Source organism: Drosophila sulfurigaster, chromosome 2R, assembly GCF_023558435.1.
Source record: "Drosophila sulfurigaster albostrigata strain 15112-1811.04 chromosome 2R, ASM2355843v2, whole genome shotgun sequence".
NCBI lineage: Eukaryota > Metazoa > Arthropoda > Insecta > Diptera > Drosophilidae > Drosophila > Drosophila sulfurigaster.
In genome coordinates, this window is record NC_084882.1 from 26,446,275 (window position 1) to 26,460,386 (window position 14,112).

Here is a 14,112-nt window from a genome sequence, read left to right on the forward strand (position 1 = left end):
ATTCTCTGCTGTTGTTGTTCTCTGGGTAGGCTGGCAACATTTGTGGACTATTTGTAACCCGGAGGCACATAAATATATAAATACATCTTTTTTTTGCCGCTGCGTATCTCAGCCACATACAAACGGCGACATTAACCTCAAAACCTTAACATATAAGCCAAGTAGAAGAAGAGGGAACGATGACGAAGTGAGAGAGCAAGAAACACAGCCTACGCATGCGCTGATTTGTTTTGCTTTTCTTTACCTTTTTATTTTTATTTTTTTTTGCTGGGCTTTTGTTGTAATGCGAATATCTTGAGAGGCGGCAGACAAAGCGCTAAAATGAAGCTAATGACGAAGCGTGAATGCTCTTTGCACATTGATTTTCTATATGGTCATAGTATTGGCGATTGACAGACAATGACCGAGGATGACTGGTGTCAAATCCATCCATATAGACCATTAATTGATGAGGCGCTCTTTTTGTGTAAGTCATACTCGGGGAAGAGCCGAGCCAAGTGATTGAAGCTGTCTGTCAGTTGGACAATGAAAAGCGAGAACAAAGATTAGAATTGGCTAAAAGGGTCAAGGCTGCGCTGATGATGAAGATTTCTAACACCATTTAAGATGAAGATTGAGGAATTATAAAGGAATAATAACTTTCTATCGATCGTTTTGTTTTGTGATTTCAACAACCTTTTAAAACCATTAATGGAAAAGATTTGGGAATAATAAACGAATAATGACTTTCTATCGGTTGTTAGCTTTATAGTTTCAACAACTTTAAAGTACCATTTAAGGAAAAGATTTAGGAATATTGAAGGAGTAAAAACTTTCTATGGTTTGTTAGCTTTAAGAAGCATTTAAGGGAATACGATGGGAATATCAAATTCTTATCGATTGTTTAGTTCGACAGTTTCCAAAGCCAATTAAGGAGAAGAAATCACTATTGATTGTTTATTTCGAAAGTTTATAAAATCATTTAAAAATAATTATTGCAGAATAATACATTTCTTTTGGTCTTTTATCTTTGTAATTGAAGCAGTTTTCTATAATACTTTAAGCAGAATTTTTGGGATTAACAAATTAATATTTTTCTATTCAAATTCTTTATAATTTGATGTCAGTATAACAAAAACAAAGTCAAACTTCCTTACTTTCGTTTATTTAAATGTATTTATACTTACATTAAAATATGTTTGAATATTCTTTTCTTTTCTATGTCGAAATATGATCGACTCCTGTTCAGTTGTCTGCTAGCTGATGAGCGTGTGTCTTTAAGGGTATAAGGCAGACCTCAACATTCCGACACACACTTGAAGTGTTCTTAACATATTTTAATTGAGCGTGAGGGAGGGCGGGTGCCTTGGAGGGCGGTTAGGTTGGCAAAGGGGGATGGGAAAGGGGGCGGGGACACCGCGTCTTTGGGGCGTGTTTGCTTGTGGTTTACCTGGGTGGGTGTGTACGAATTTAAATTTTTAACATGTAACTCATTTTTAATGCAAATAATATAATATTTTCTTGTAGTTGCTGTTGTTGCTCATTCGCGTGCAGCTTGTGGCAGGGGCAACCACAACAACAACAATAACAGCGAGGAGTTATAGCAGACACGCGAAATGGGTCAGGCCTCTGGCGACTCTGCTGCTGATTTTTTTTGGAGACTGAAAAGTGAGCGTGGCAAGCAACAGCAGCAGCAGATTGATTAAATAACCAAGAACTGTTAGCCTTTTGTGGTTGCTGCTGCTGCTGCTTTTGTTGTTGTTAATATTCTTGTTATTAATGAAGAAATTTGACAGCTTTAACATTGGTCTTATTGCGGGGCGTTGCTGATGGTTCTTGAACTGCGCGGCGGCTAATGAAGTGAATTGCTGAATATCAAATATACACAATGATGGAGAAGTACTCTCGTACTTTTACCGAAACAGATGCTGGCAATTTGCAGCAGCTTGCAACAGTTGGCGCAACATGCAAATGCCTTTGCCACATGCACAAGACACTCAAAGCGAAAACGAAACGAAAATTGAAAACAAATTGCACGAATTGTTTGATTTGCAGCTTAGAATGCAAATGCTGCAGTTTGCAGATACAAAGAGAGAGATACAAAAACGAAGGCAGCTCCAGTTGCAGTTGTTACCCTGTAAACTTTGGATTGATTAGCTTTCAATGTTGCTTAAATTATCAACTTATCAATTTAGGAATTCAACTTCCTTTATTATCATATATTTTATATGCGTCTAATTTATGTTGTAAATGTAAATTTCAATACTGAGTATCTGTTAGTCGAGCATTATCTGCCACTTCAATCAGCATTTTTTTCGCTGTACACATTTGCAGCTGATTTGGCACATTTGCAACTGCCTCTCACTCTATTTCCATTGCCTGGCTATCTGGCTATCGCAAAAGATACAGATACAGCTACAGATGCCAATGCCAATGCAGATACGTTGTGAATGTATCTGTATCTCAAATGAACGTGTATGTCGCACAAACAGTTACAAATTGCAATGAAGAATGTGTCAGTGATAAGTCAATAACTGTGATTAAATAACAAACAACAGAGTCACAAAACAAAACAAACAAGTAAGAAAGCTACAGTCGAGTGTACTCGACTGTGAGATACCACTACCCATTTTGAATAAAAGCAATATATTTTGCGGTATTATTCTCAAAATATACCAAATATACTGCAAAAATACTTAAAATACACCAAATGGTATATGTGGTATATTGATATAGTACCGCATTCAAAATATACCATAGACGGCACAATATACCAGATTGTCAGCCAAAGCAACTCAGACCCCTAGTAAGTAGGCGTTTTTGCCCATACAAAAGTATTTCTTTAATAACTTCCACAATTTTTGATCGCAACCAAATTTTCAGGGATCATAACTACTATAGTTATTACTGTATATACCAAAATTCGTATCTCTAGCTTTAAAATTGTTGTTATTCGATTGTTATTCGATTTTTTGATTTGCAGGGGCGGAAGTGGGCGTGGCAAAATTTGAAACAAACTTGATCTGCGTGCAAGCATAACAAATGCTGTCGAAAAAATTATAGCTCTATCTCTTATAGTCTCTGAGATCTAGGTGTTCATACGGACAGACGGACAGACGGACAGACGGACGGACGGACAGACGGACAGACGGACATGGCTATATCGTCTCGGCTGTTGACGCTGATCAAGAATATATATACTTTATAGGGTCGGAGATGCCTCCTTCTACCTGTTACATACATTTCCTGCCGGCACAAAGTTATAATACCCTTCTACCCTATGGGTAGCGGGTATAAAATACATTGGCCATCAGATGCAATCATGCACTGATTTGTATCTCTAAGTACTTGTATCTTGTATATTGGGTATTTGGCTGGTATCTACTGCTGTCGACAGTTAGCGAAAGTGCACAAAGCAAGTGGTCTTATCGATGTTGAAATTGAAATGTTAATGAACTGAAAATTTTGCGTGTCGAATTGTCGATTGTCGATTGTTGAGAGCCAGAAGCAAACTGATTGTAACTCCCGATACAATGATATCGAGAAAGAAAAAATACAAAAAACCAAACCAAACTAATAGAAATGCTGAAATACCAAGCAAGATTGTTGATTGTTCAATTCGAAAGGTAACAGCTACAGCTACAACTACAATAAATGCCCAACATCATTTCACACTTCACTTTCCATTTTTGTTGATGCCCGAATTACACAAACAAAAAAAAAGAAGAAAAATCTACATTTCAATTAATGCAGCTAATAATGACTTTGGCCAAAAAATGAAAGAAAGAAAATGCTGAAAATGTATAAAAAATAATTTATAATTTAATCACGAATACATTTTCATATCTCTAATGCTCCTCATTTCAGATTCCAATTGTTTTTGCAAGCGCCAAAAATAGTTTTCATGACTAAATTATTTTTTGTTTTTATTATTACTATTTCTCTGTTTATTTTATATTTTTGTTTTAGCTTATTTTTGCTTTGTTTATGTTGATATCGTTGCGTTTGGCACGTTTTGTGTATTGCACTTGAATTCGCTGATTTTGTGTGGGATGTTGTTATTGTTGTTGTTGTTGTAAGGTCTTCAAATATGAATGGAAAATTCACTTAAAGTCGTTTGATCATGATTATCGTGAGTCTTATAATGATTTATATGCCATCATTTAACACCTTCGATATAATTTAAAGCCATTTTTGGTCATCACTTTTGGCCTGATTGCTAAAAATATGCGAAAATGTTTCGTGAATTCTTTGTTGCAGTTGTCAGAAGCTCAAGTCGCAATTTGTAAACATTTATTTTTGGCCGTGTTTAAGTGTGAAATTAACCACTTTTTGTTAATTCTAACAATTAAGAAGCCAAAACGCTGCGAATCGTTTAATTGGTTTGTTTTTCTTGTTGTACACAAATTAAGCTTAATTTGACTCAAAAGTGAAATCGAGACAATTTTTTAGCATGTCATAATCTTTGTCATTTAGCATTCAGTTTTTTGTAGACTACTTAAAATGATTTAGCTGCATTCTCCCATTAGTAATGTCATTAAATAACTAAATTGAATGGGTAAAAGTTGAAATATAAATAAATACTCAATTTATATTTAAAATTCTTTAAGGAACTTGAAGAAAATACATTAAATTGAAATCTTAATTATGCGTTTGCAATTAATCGAAATGTGTGGAAGTTGTTTACGACTTTCCCTATTTTCTATTATCAGATCACGTTTAAAGCACTTTAAACCCGAAATCTGTAAATGGTAAATACAACACGGTCAGTATTGTAGTTCCTTCAAGCTGATCGTTGAACCACTTTAAAAACCACTTGATTATGACACAACTTTGACAACTGGCAACTGTGGCATCAAATGTAATGTAAACACAAGTGAAAATAATGTGAATTGCATCTCTTATGTGTGTGTGAGTGTGGTTACATTTCGTCGTGCTACCAAATAACTGAAATTCATTCATGCGCAATGCATGAACGTTGCTTTTTGGGTTGTTGTCTCGATTGAATTGGACATAGATTCACTGTCCACTCGGACTCAGTGGTTGCTCTCTCAGTGAGTGACTCTGACTGATGGTTGCACATCAACATCAACATCAACAACAACAACAACAACAACAACGACAACAACGACAACAACAACAACCAAGACAACGACAAGCGCAACGGCGACACTTTCAATTGCACGCCTTCGAACTCGGTCGCACTTTCTCGCCTGGCGGTTGGGGTTGCGCTTTGATTTTTTTCTATCTTTTTTTTTTTTTTTATGGCTTCTTTTGGCGCTACAATTTGAATGTCATTAGTGTCAGCTCTCGGGCGACTCGAAGCTAACGGAGCTGCGAGCTGCCCACAACGGCGTGACAGACCGCAGCCAACGTGCCACGCCTACTTCAGTATATACTCTGGCAGAGGAGTTGGCATCTTGATGTTGTCGCACAGTGGAAAATGTATAATTATGGTAATAGCTGATAGAATATGCTAACGATAGTACACGATAGTTTCAGTTAGAGTGTGATACTTCATACTCTTAGCTTGTTAGATATTATAATTATATATACATTCATTGTGATTGTCGCATAGTTTGCAAACATCTTTTGTAACTTTTAAGCCAAACTTAATATTCATTACTCTCTGAGTGTCAACTCTATAATAGCTGATGGAATATGCTAACGATAGTACACGATAGTTTCAGATAGACTGTTAGATATTATAATTATATATATTTATTGTGATTGTCGTACATCTTTTGTCACTTTTTTAAGCCAAACTTAATATTCATTACTCTCTGAGTGTCAACTCTATAATAGCTGATGGAATATGCTAACGATAGTACACGATAGTTTCAGATAGAGTGTGATACTTGATACTCTTAGCTTGTTAGATATTATAATTATATATATTCATTGTGATTGTCGCACAGTTTGCTAACATCTTTTATCACTTTTTATGTCGTCAAACTTAATATTTATTACACTCTGATAGTCAACTCTATAATAGCTGATGGAATATGGTAACGATAGTACCCGATAGCTTTATATATAGTGTGATACTTGGACAACTTTACTTGTTAGATATTATAATTATATATATTCATTGTGATTGTCGCACATCTTTTGTCACTTTTTTTCAACCAAACTTAATATACATTACTCTCTGAGTGTCAACTCTGCAATTTCGTTTGTTATTTAGTGTATTATCATTTAGTTAAGTTGATCTTGTTCACACAATAACGTGGACAATCGGTAGCCAGTTTTTTGTTGAATGCAATTTTAAATTTGAAGTCACGTTAAGCATTTATTACAATGTCATTTTCACTTGGTCGCTGAACACTTTTACTGTGTCACGCCAACCAACAAAAACAAAAAAAAAAAATAAAATAAATACAAAGAGACAACCCCCTTCCATTTTGCCCCACTTTTCCATTGTTACCGAATCTCCGAAAGTGTCGTCAGTGCCATGTTAATTTACTCGATCATTAACACCGCCTCGAAAAGCTTATCTAAGACTTCAACCTCAACTGGCTGGCAACTTAAAGGTCTGAACTACTGTTATTACCCCCGTATTGTTTGGTAGTAAGTAGTTTCCTTGGGCATTGGCAAACAAGGCAGCTCTATTGTGTTAGTTCTCTCGTTCACTCTCCACAGTGAAAATAGTCATAATCTATGCTTTGGCTCCTACTTAAAGTGTAATGCCGCTTTGCGTTATGATTTCACTTGGCCGATAAGCTAATATGCTTCTTGCTCGTTGGATCCAAATCGTAGATAAATATTTAATTAGGCTTTTTTTCTCTGAGTTTTAATGTTTCGGCGCCAGAGGGTTCTACGCTCCTTAACACCACAATGGAGTTTTGTTTGCAGTCGGTTTGAAAGATTGAAAGATTTCCAAAACAAAACTTATGGGGGGAAAAAAACATTACGATTTTTATAATAATAGAACTCGTTTGTTTTGTGGGAGGTTAAAATTAATAATGACTAGAATGGCGTCTTGGCCTAGAGCTGAGTAAAAAACTAAAACAATTAACACAATATTAAATAATTATGGCTGTACAATCTACAACAATTTTGAGATATAAATGGTGGTTTTGTAGATAAAATATGTGGTAAACTGTAGTTATTTTCTTGGATTTCCTAAAAGCTTTGTCCAAGCAGCTTAAAGTGTGTGGTTTCTTAAACAATTAGCTGAGCCTTGTCGTTTTGCCTTAATATGTTTTGTTTTAACTGATTTTGCTTATTGCATATTAACGCATTGCATGATGCAACCTCAAAGCCTTGCCATTGTGCAGCAGACTGCGGCATGCGACATGTGGCATGCGTCATACGGCGCTTTGGGTTTGCCTTTGATGTTGTTGTTGCTGTTGTTGTTAGTTATGCGAATGCGGCCGTTGCTTTCAACTCTTTGTCGTCCAGCTGTTAATGCTGCTAATTAGCTAAAGGAAAGCACTGCGGCTCAAGACAATTGCTGGGCATTTATTCGCTGTCGCCAGTTGTTATACCCTGTATGATAGGGGTGTATCAGTTAGTCGATGACTACTTTTTATTTACCTTAACAGAAACGGATCATAGAGCAACTCAAAGTCGTTCATCTCATGTGAGTTTTATATCAATTAATTCAGCGCCTGGCAGACGCACATCTTGATACAATTTGTAGCTAAACGTCGGCATCTGGGTTCTATGTATCTTCTTCTCTTTTTTTTTATTAGTTTTTAGTTAGAAGAAAGAGAGTGTATTCAGGAGTATAAGTGGAGGGGATAGCGATCTCTTTGCTTGAGTTATGTTTGCCGCCAAAGATCTTTGGCTTGGTTTGCTTGTTGCGCTTAGGCGCCTTTGTCTTTAAGTGGTTTACTTGCCATTTTTATATATGTAATTATCATTTTGCAGTTAATAATTACTGCTAATATCTGCGCGCTCTCTTCTTCTCTTCTCTTGCCACACACATTGGAAAGTTGCCGCGTGTCTTACATAAAAAGACAACTTAAGTTTAGTCTGAGTTAAATTGAAATTATTGCAATTAGTTTGTTGCTTGGTTGGTTAGTCGCTTGATTGCTTGCTTAGTTGATTGGTTACTCGGTTAGCTGGTCTGCATATGGTACACAAACTAAATGCTCATTGTCGTCGACAACTGTTACATGCACTTTGTGTCTCCCTCCTCCTCCTCACTCCCTCCCATTCCATTTAATTATTACAATTTGAAAGTTTTGCTTTAATTGTTGTTTGGCCTTTTAGTTGCAGTTATCTCAGCATCAGCAGCTGCATTTTTATATGCAAATTAGCTGAGCACACACACACTCAAACATTGCATTTATGCTCACGTTGATTATCATCCTCTCGGTGTTGAAAAGCCTTGGCATATGTGCTGATAACATTGCATTGCCGTAAAGCTGACAGCCCAGCCTAAGAAATATTTACCGAGAGAGAAGTGTGATCGCCACCACCATCATCATCTTCGTAGTCAGCATCTTTGGCCAAGCAATCCCCATTAAAACTTGTTTTTCCTGGAATGCCATGCAAAACTTGACAAGTCTAATAGATCAGCGAAAAGAATGACAGCGTCGAGCAGATCAACAAAGGATGATTAGCTCATCTTAGATCTAGGAATAGGCTACGGCGACAATGATTAATGACACTGTCAACTTATCAATGTCTTTGCAATGTCATTACTTTCACTCAACTCTGAAGTATCTTAAAACGTGCTTTAATTCGCATAAGCCAGCTCATTATTCAGCTCACATTGCGTTCAACAGCTCCAACCTGCTCCTCCCCCTCGTCAGCTTTTTTTTTCACTTTCTGTTTCTGTTTATGGACATTACAACTGTCACTTAATAGCAGCTTAATTGTGATAGATCTTAAAATGTCTTTTATACGCCTTCGCTGTCTGTTCGCCTCCATCTCCTGTGAATCGACCTCTCGAACCTTTTGAACTCGCCCAAAAAAAGAAGCAACGACAACTTTCTAAAGGCCACGCGCTCTTTGCAACTGACAGCAAGACAATCTAGCAGTGCTCTAGTTGGTCTGATAGACTTAGAGATACTTTTTAATTGATAATTTATTGAATATTACTTTGATACAAATCGAAGCTAAGAAGTACAAAGTTATTTCTTTACTCAGCTGCCTCATTCGTTGTCATTACCCATCATTAAAAACAGGGTATACGTTTCTATGGTATTAATAAACAAGCTCGATTACAAGAGGCGGTCGCTAAGAACTGAGAAAATAATACTTAATTATTAATTAGTAGGAGGGCATAAAAAGCGTAACAAAACGATCAAAAAATACCGGGTCACATACTAAAGAAGCGGAGAGACAAAAGACAACACAACACAAAAAAACAAGTCGTAGGCCGCCACAAAGTGATGTAGTTGGGGATGTGGATGATGATGACTGCGGCAGAAGTTTTATAGGATTGACCCGCATACCAGTGTGGGGGCCAGTTAGGCAGCCAGGCAGGCAGTTGAGATGCTTTTTCAGTCCGTCAAGCAGTCAGTCTGTCCATCAGTTTGTCAGTTATTCAGACAGTTGCACAATTAGATAAAGCATCTGTATGGTTTGCACTGTGATGAATGTTAATTGAACTGCAAGTTGTACTTTGAAGCATTGTTCAGCTACCGATGACTCTAATGGGGGGAGATGGAAGAAATCTTGAAGAGTTTTTGTTTGCATCCTTGACGGATGCTGACTGCATTCCCCAACCACAACGACATCCCCATTGAGACACTGAGACAGCAGCACCTGCCCACATTGAGCGCTCTAATGCCTTTTAAATTATGCACACTGAATTTGACACGAAATTAATATGCTATTGAATGTATCTTGTATCTCGTTTGTTGCAGCTAATGAAATTTGACACCTCCAACAACAAGAGTAACAACGACAACGGCAACGGAGACGGCGAAGGCAACTGCAACCTAAAGTTGATGGCCCTCTGTGTGTGGGTGGCAACAAATTAGAGAGCTGTATCGCTTTTATTGATATCGACGCCGACTCTTATTTGCCGATCATGAAGTTCATAATGACGATGATGATGATGTTGTTGTTGACCGATTGACCAGCACTAGCACCATCAGAAACACCACAAAAAAAAAACCAGAACAGAGGCGTACGACAGCCGAAGCTGCCATGTGGAACGACCGAGAGATAAAGCCAACAACACATTGAACACAGAACAAAGCATATCGATAGTAAGAGAGAAGGAGAGAGAGTGAGACACACTCTCAGTAGGTGAAAGAGACCAAAAGATTGCGTGATTCAGATAGCGCGTATCAAAGAGACAAAACATCACACAGACACACACAAGATGGAGACCGAGTCCATGGAACAGGATGTTATGCTCGACGGCAGCGAAGATCTGATGTCTACATCAAACACATCATCCACAAATGGCGCTGGCAGCGACACAAATGGTTGCTCCAAGAAAACGGTAAGTCGCGACCCATAAAATATATAAATTCAAACTATCAGAGTCAGGCAAGGAACAGAATCAAATCTCTAGTCTGGTCAACAGTCACATATATCAAACGTTTCATAGCGATTGTCAAGACTGCGAGACACTTATGACACTATTTAAATTGGCTATCCTATGGGATTGTTTCTAAACTTTGCTTGTTAATATCCGACATGACTAGCTCTTTAATTATATATTGCATAAAGTTAAAGAGTGAATGAGCAACGTTGTACCGGAAATTTTAACAACATTCCAACTGGAAAAGGAAATGAGATATATGTATGTATAGATCGTTAAATTTGATTAAAAGTTGGTTTGCAAGTAATCTGATATTTACGATTAGTTCATTGCGAACCATATCCAATAATACACACCAGACATGAATAGGATAATTGAAAGGTATTAATTGTTCGTCATGCAAAGAAACGCACACAGAGTTATGGCTTGTTTTGGCACTCAAGACACTCGTTCAGTCAGTCACTCAGTCAGTTCACTCATTCACTCAGTGTGTGTTGCGGTTATTGTTAGCCGTGCATTGTTGAATGCATTTTGCTTTCTTGCCTTTTGGACGGGGAGTGCGCTTTTGCTTTTGCTTTCAACCGAAACCGTCAACTGTCGACAACACCTAAGAGGTTTCAGCGGCTCTCTGCTTAGGCATATTTCAAGTGCTTTGACCCACCCACCCAGGCAAGAGACCAGCAACACATGCAGAGAAGGGACTGAGAGTATGAGGCAATGCAATCGCCTCTTGGATACTTGGGTACTTCCGTCAACAAAAGCGGGGCAATAACTATGACCAGACCATAAGACGATGGCCACACTTGACTGGCACAGCTAGAGAAAGAGAGAGGAGGAGGGAGAGGTCGGAGCCAGAGGAGTATATAGTGTGGGCAACCAAGTGCCATCGTTCTATGGAAAAACGTTTAAGCGAACGTCTTGAACGTATTCATAGAGGCATTCGTATTTATTGTGGCTCCTGTTGCCAGACTTTTCCAGCTAATTTAGAGCTGGGTAACTGGGTGCAGTTGTAAAAGCTGCTTGCATCATTAGCTACCTCATAAAGGATTTAACAACAAAACGCTATAATTTGCAATATAGATTAAAGTTAATGTAACAACACTACTTTAAAAAGTGAGTAGCCAGAAATTCATGTTCAAGTTAAGTAAATGAGCGATTCTGACAATAAATTATGAGACAGATTGGCAGGGCTGAATACATAAAAGATGGCAGCTCCTGAACTTATACTTAACCTCAATTTAAGCTTACGAAGGGAATCTTGTATTACAAAATCAGTAACTTGAAGGTCGTCATTTAAGTTATTACTCATTTAATAAGCTGCCAAAAGCGCAGAAGAAGCTGCAGCGCTGTAGCCTTTAGATTTTTCACTCGCTATATAAGTCCTGCCAATAAATTACGAATAAATACTCTAGACAACTTGAATATTAAATGCATTTAAATGCAGTTCAAGGCGGCGCTGTTGTCAGCTTAATTTTAATAAAAAATACTTAATAGGCTTTATAAAAATCAGACGGGCTGCCCACACAACAGCAAACAATAATAACACTACTCAAAACCAGGCGACAACTGTGAACACAACTTTAGATTGACATTTTGCAACTTGAACTCCGGGGGGTAGAGAGTGCAATTGAAACAATTTATGCTAATTGCGCCACTTATTTCATTATGATTATTACAATTTTCAATTAATTGCATTGCCTTGCAGTCCATAACGTCGCCCGATCCAACATCATATGTGGCAAAGGCGCGTGTCACACGTCCCACGCCCCCGCCGCCCTCAAAGAATCCCATGCAATTTGTGCAGATCAAACCGTGCAATTTATATCAAACCGCACAGCAGCAGCTCAAAAAGGCCGAGGAGGTCAAAAAACTGAAGGAGGTTAAGAAGGAGGAGCCCGAAGAATGGCAAAATGTAAGTAAAAGAAGTCGCTAATGTAAGCTAGATTTAGAAATATTATTATAAAAGGAATAAATAATACGAAATACTCGCAAATAATAACTTAGCAACTCTAAATTTGTAACAAAAACCATTCCAAATGTGGATATTATTCCGTCTACTATTAAGATCCGAGTTGAGTTGAGATTGTCAGCTGTCTTATCATGATATGTTAATAGTTCTTGCCACCAATTAAATAGAAGCTGTCTAGTCGCCATTTAATTGTACAGTCTACTGCATATCTGGTTACTATATAATTACAAATTACGTACGTATATATGTACATATATATGTAGATCAAGTCTAGCTGGCAGTGAATTCAATGTTTCCTAAGATCTTACATCAAAGTCAAGCGAGAGAAACTCAATATGCTCGAAGAGCTTTTCAGCCGAATCGTGACAAATTTCTAAATCGCCCGTTGACTTTTTCTGCGATGTTTGTGTTTTCGCATATTATATGTCTTAAGATAAACGACGCACAACTTTTGGACTTGGCTATGGGCTGGTCTGGGCAGGGCAGGGCATGGCTCGTTATGGCCATATCTGTGTAGTACTTACTACTACGACTCCGGTGAGCAGTCGGCCAAGTCTTTGCTCCAGTTTTCAGTGCACGTCGCTGGAGAGCGGACAAATGATATTGCATAATCATCGACTATTACTCGACTCGTACTTGTTTTCTTTTACTTTTTTCCCCATTTGCTGTAGTTGTTAATATTGTTCTTTCTTGTTTTTTTTTTTTTTTTTCTTTTGCTCTCCACAATTTACGTTGCATGCAAATTTATGTTGTTATAACCTCAAACAGATATGTCGCCCCATTGCAAATAGGCCTTTGACGTGACTGTACCTCATTACCCAATCATCAGTTGTTTTGCTGATGTGCATTTGTACTGCATTTGACATGCTTTCGCCATTTACTATACAACAATATATTTGGCCACCGCCACCGCCATCACATCACATCACATTTATTTTACATTCAGTTTTCGGCTTGCGTCGTCCATCGATTTGCCAACAACTTTTCTTGTTCCCAGACATAACTTTTGGTTTTTATATGCGAAAAATCTATTAAAATGCGAATAGCGTACACTCGAACTAGGTCTGGGTTTGGGTTTGGGATTCGGCTGGGGTTTGGGTATGGGTTTCAGTTTGGGTTTGGGTTTTGTATTGGGCCTGCGGCTGGTGTCAAACGATGGGAAAGGAAGTTGAAAAATGCCGTTTTAATGGCCATTTTGTGAGCGACAAAAAACAAACGCACTGATTGTTGTTTTTTCTTTATAAATTTGTGTTCAAACGTGATTGGCGCAGCAAACTTTTCAATTTGCGCAAAAGTTTATAAAATTAAAATTTGATTGGCAAGTTTAGCAACGAAAAGTATCGATTAAATTGCTGTTAAGTTTTTGGCAAATGAAGCATGAAATTCTGTTAGGAATAACTTGAGAGATGATTTTCATTTGAAAGTTGATGACAGTTAACTCAAAGCGTAGTTAGAACAATAAATATAATATATTGTAAACTATAATAATTACCCTAAAGTGGTAGTATCACAAAGTCGAGCAGCTTTATTGATCGGCTTTATTTCAAAATCCGAATCAATTAAAAGATACAACAACGTTTCCGGGAAGCTCCAACACTGATATCATTAACAATAATAAATTATTGAAATGAAAGTCAAAGAATGAAGCAAAAGAAGCAAAACTAGAATTTGATTAATAAGTATAAAATCTGAATTCCGATTGAATGGCATT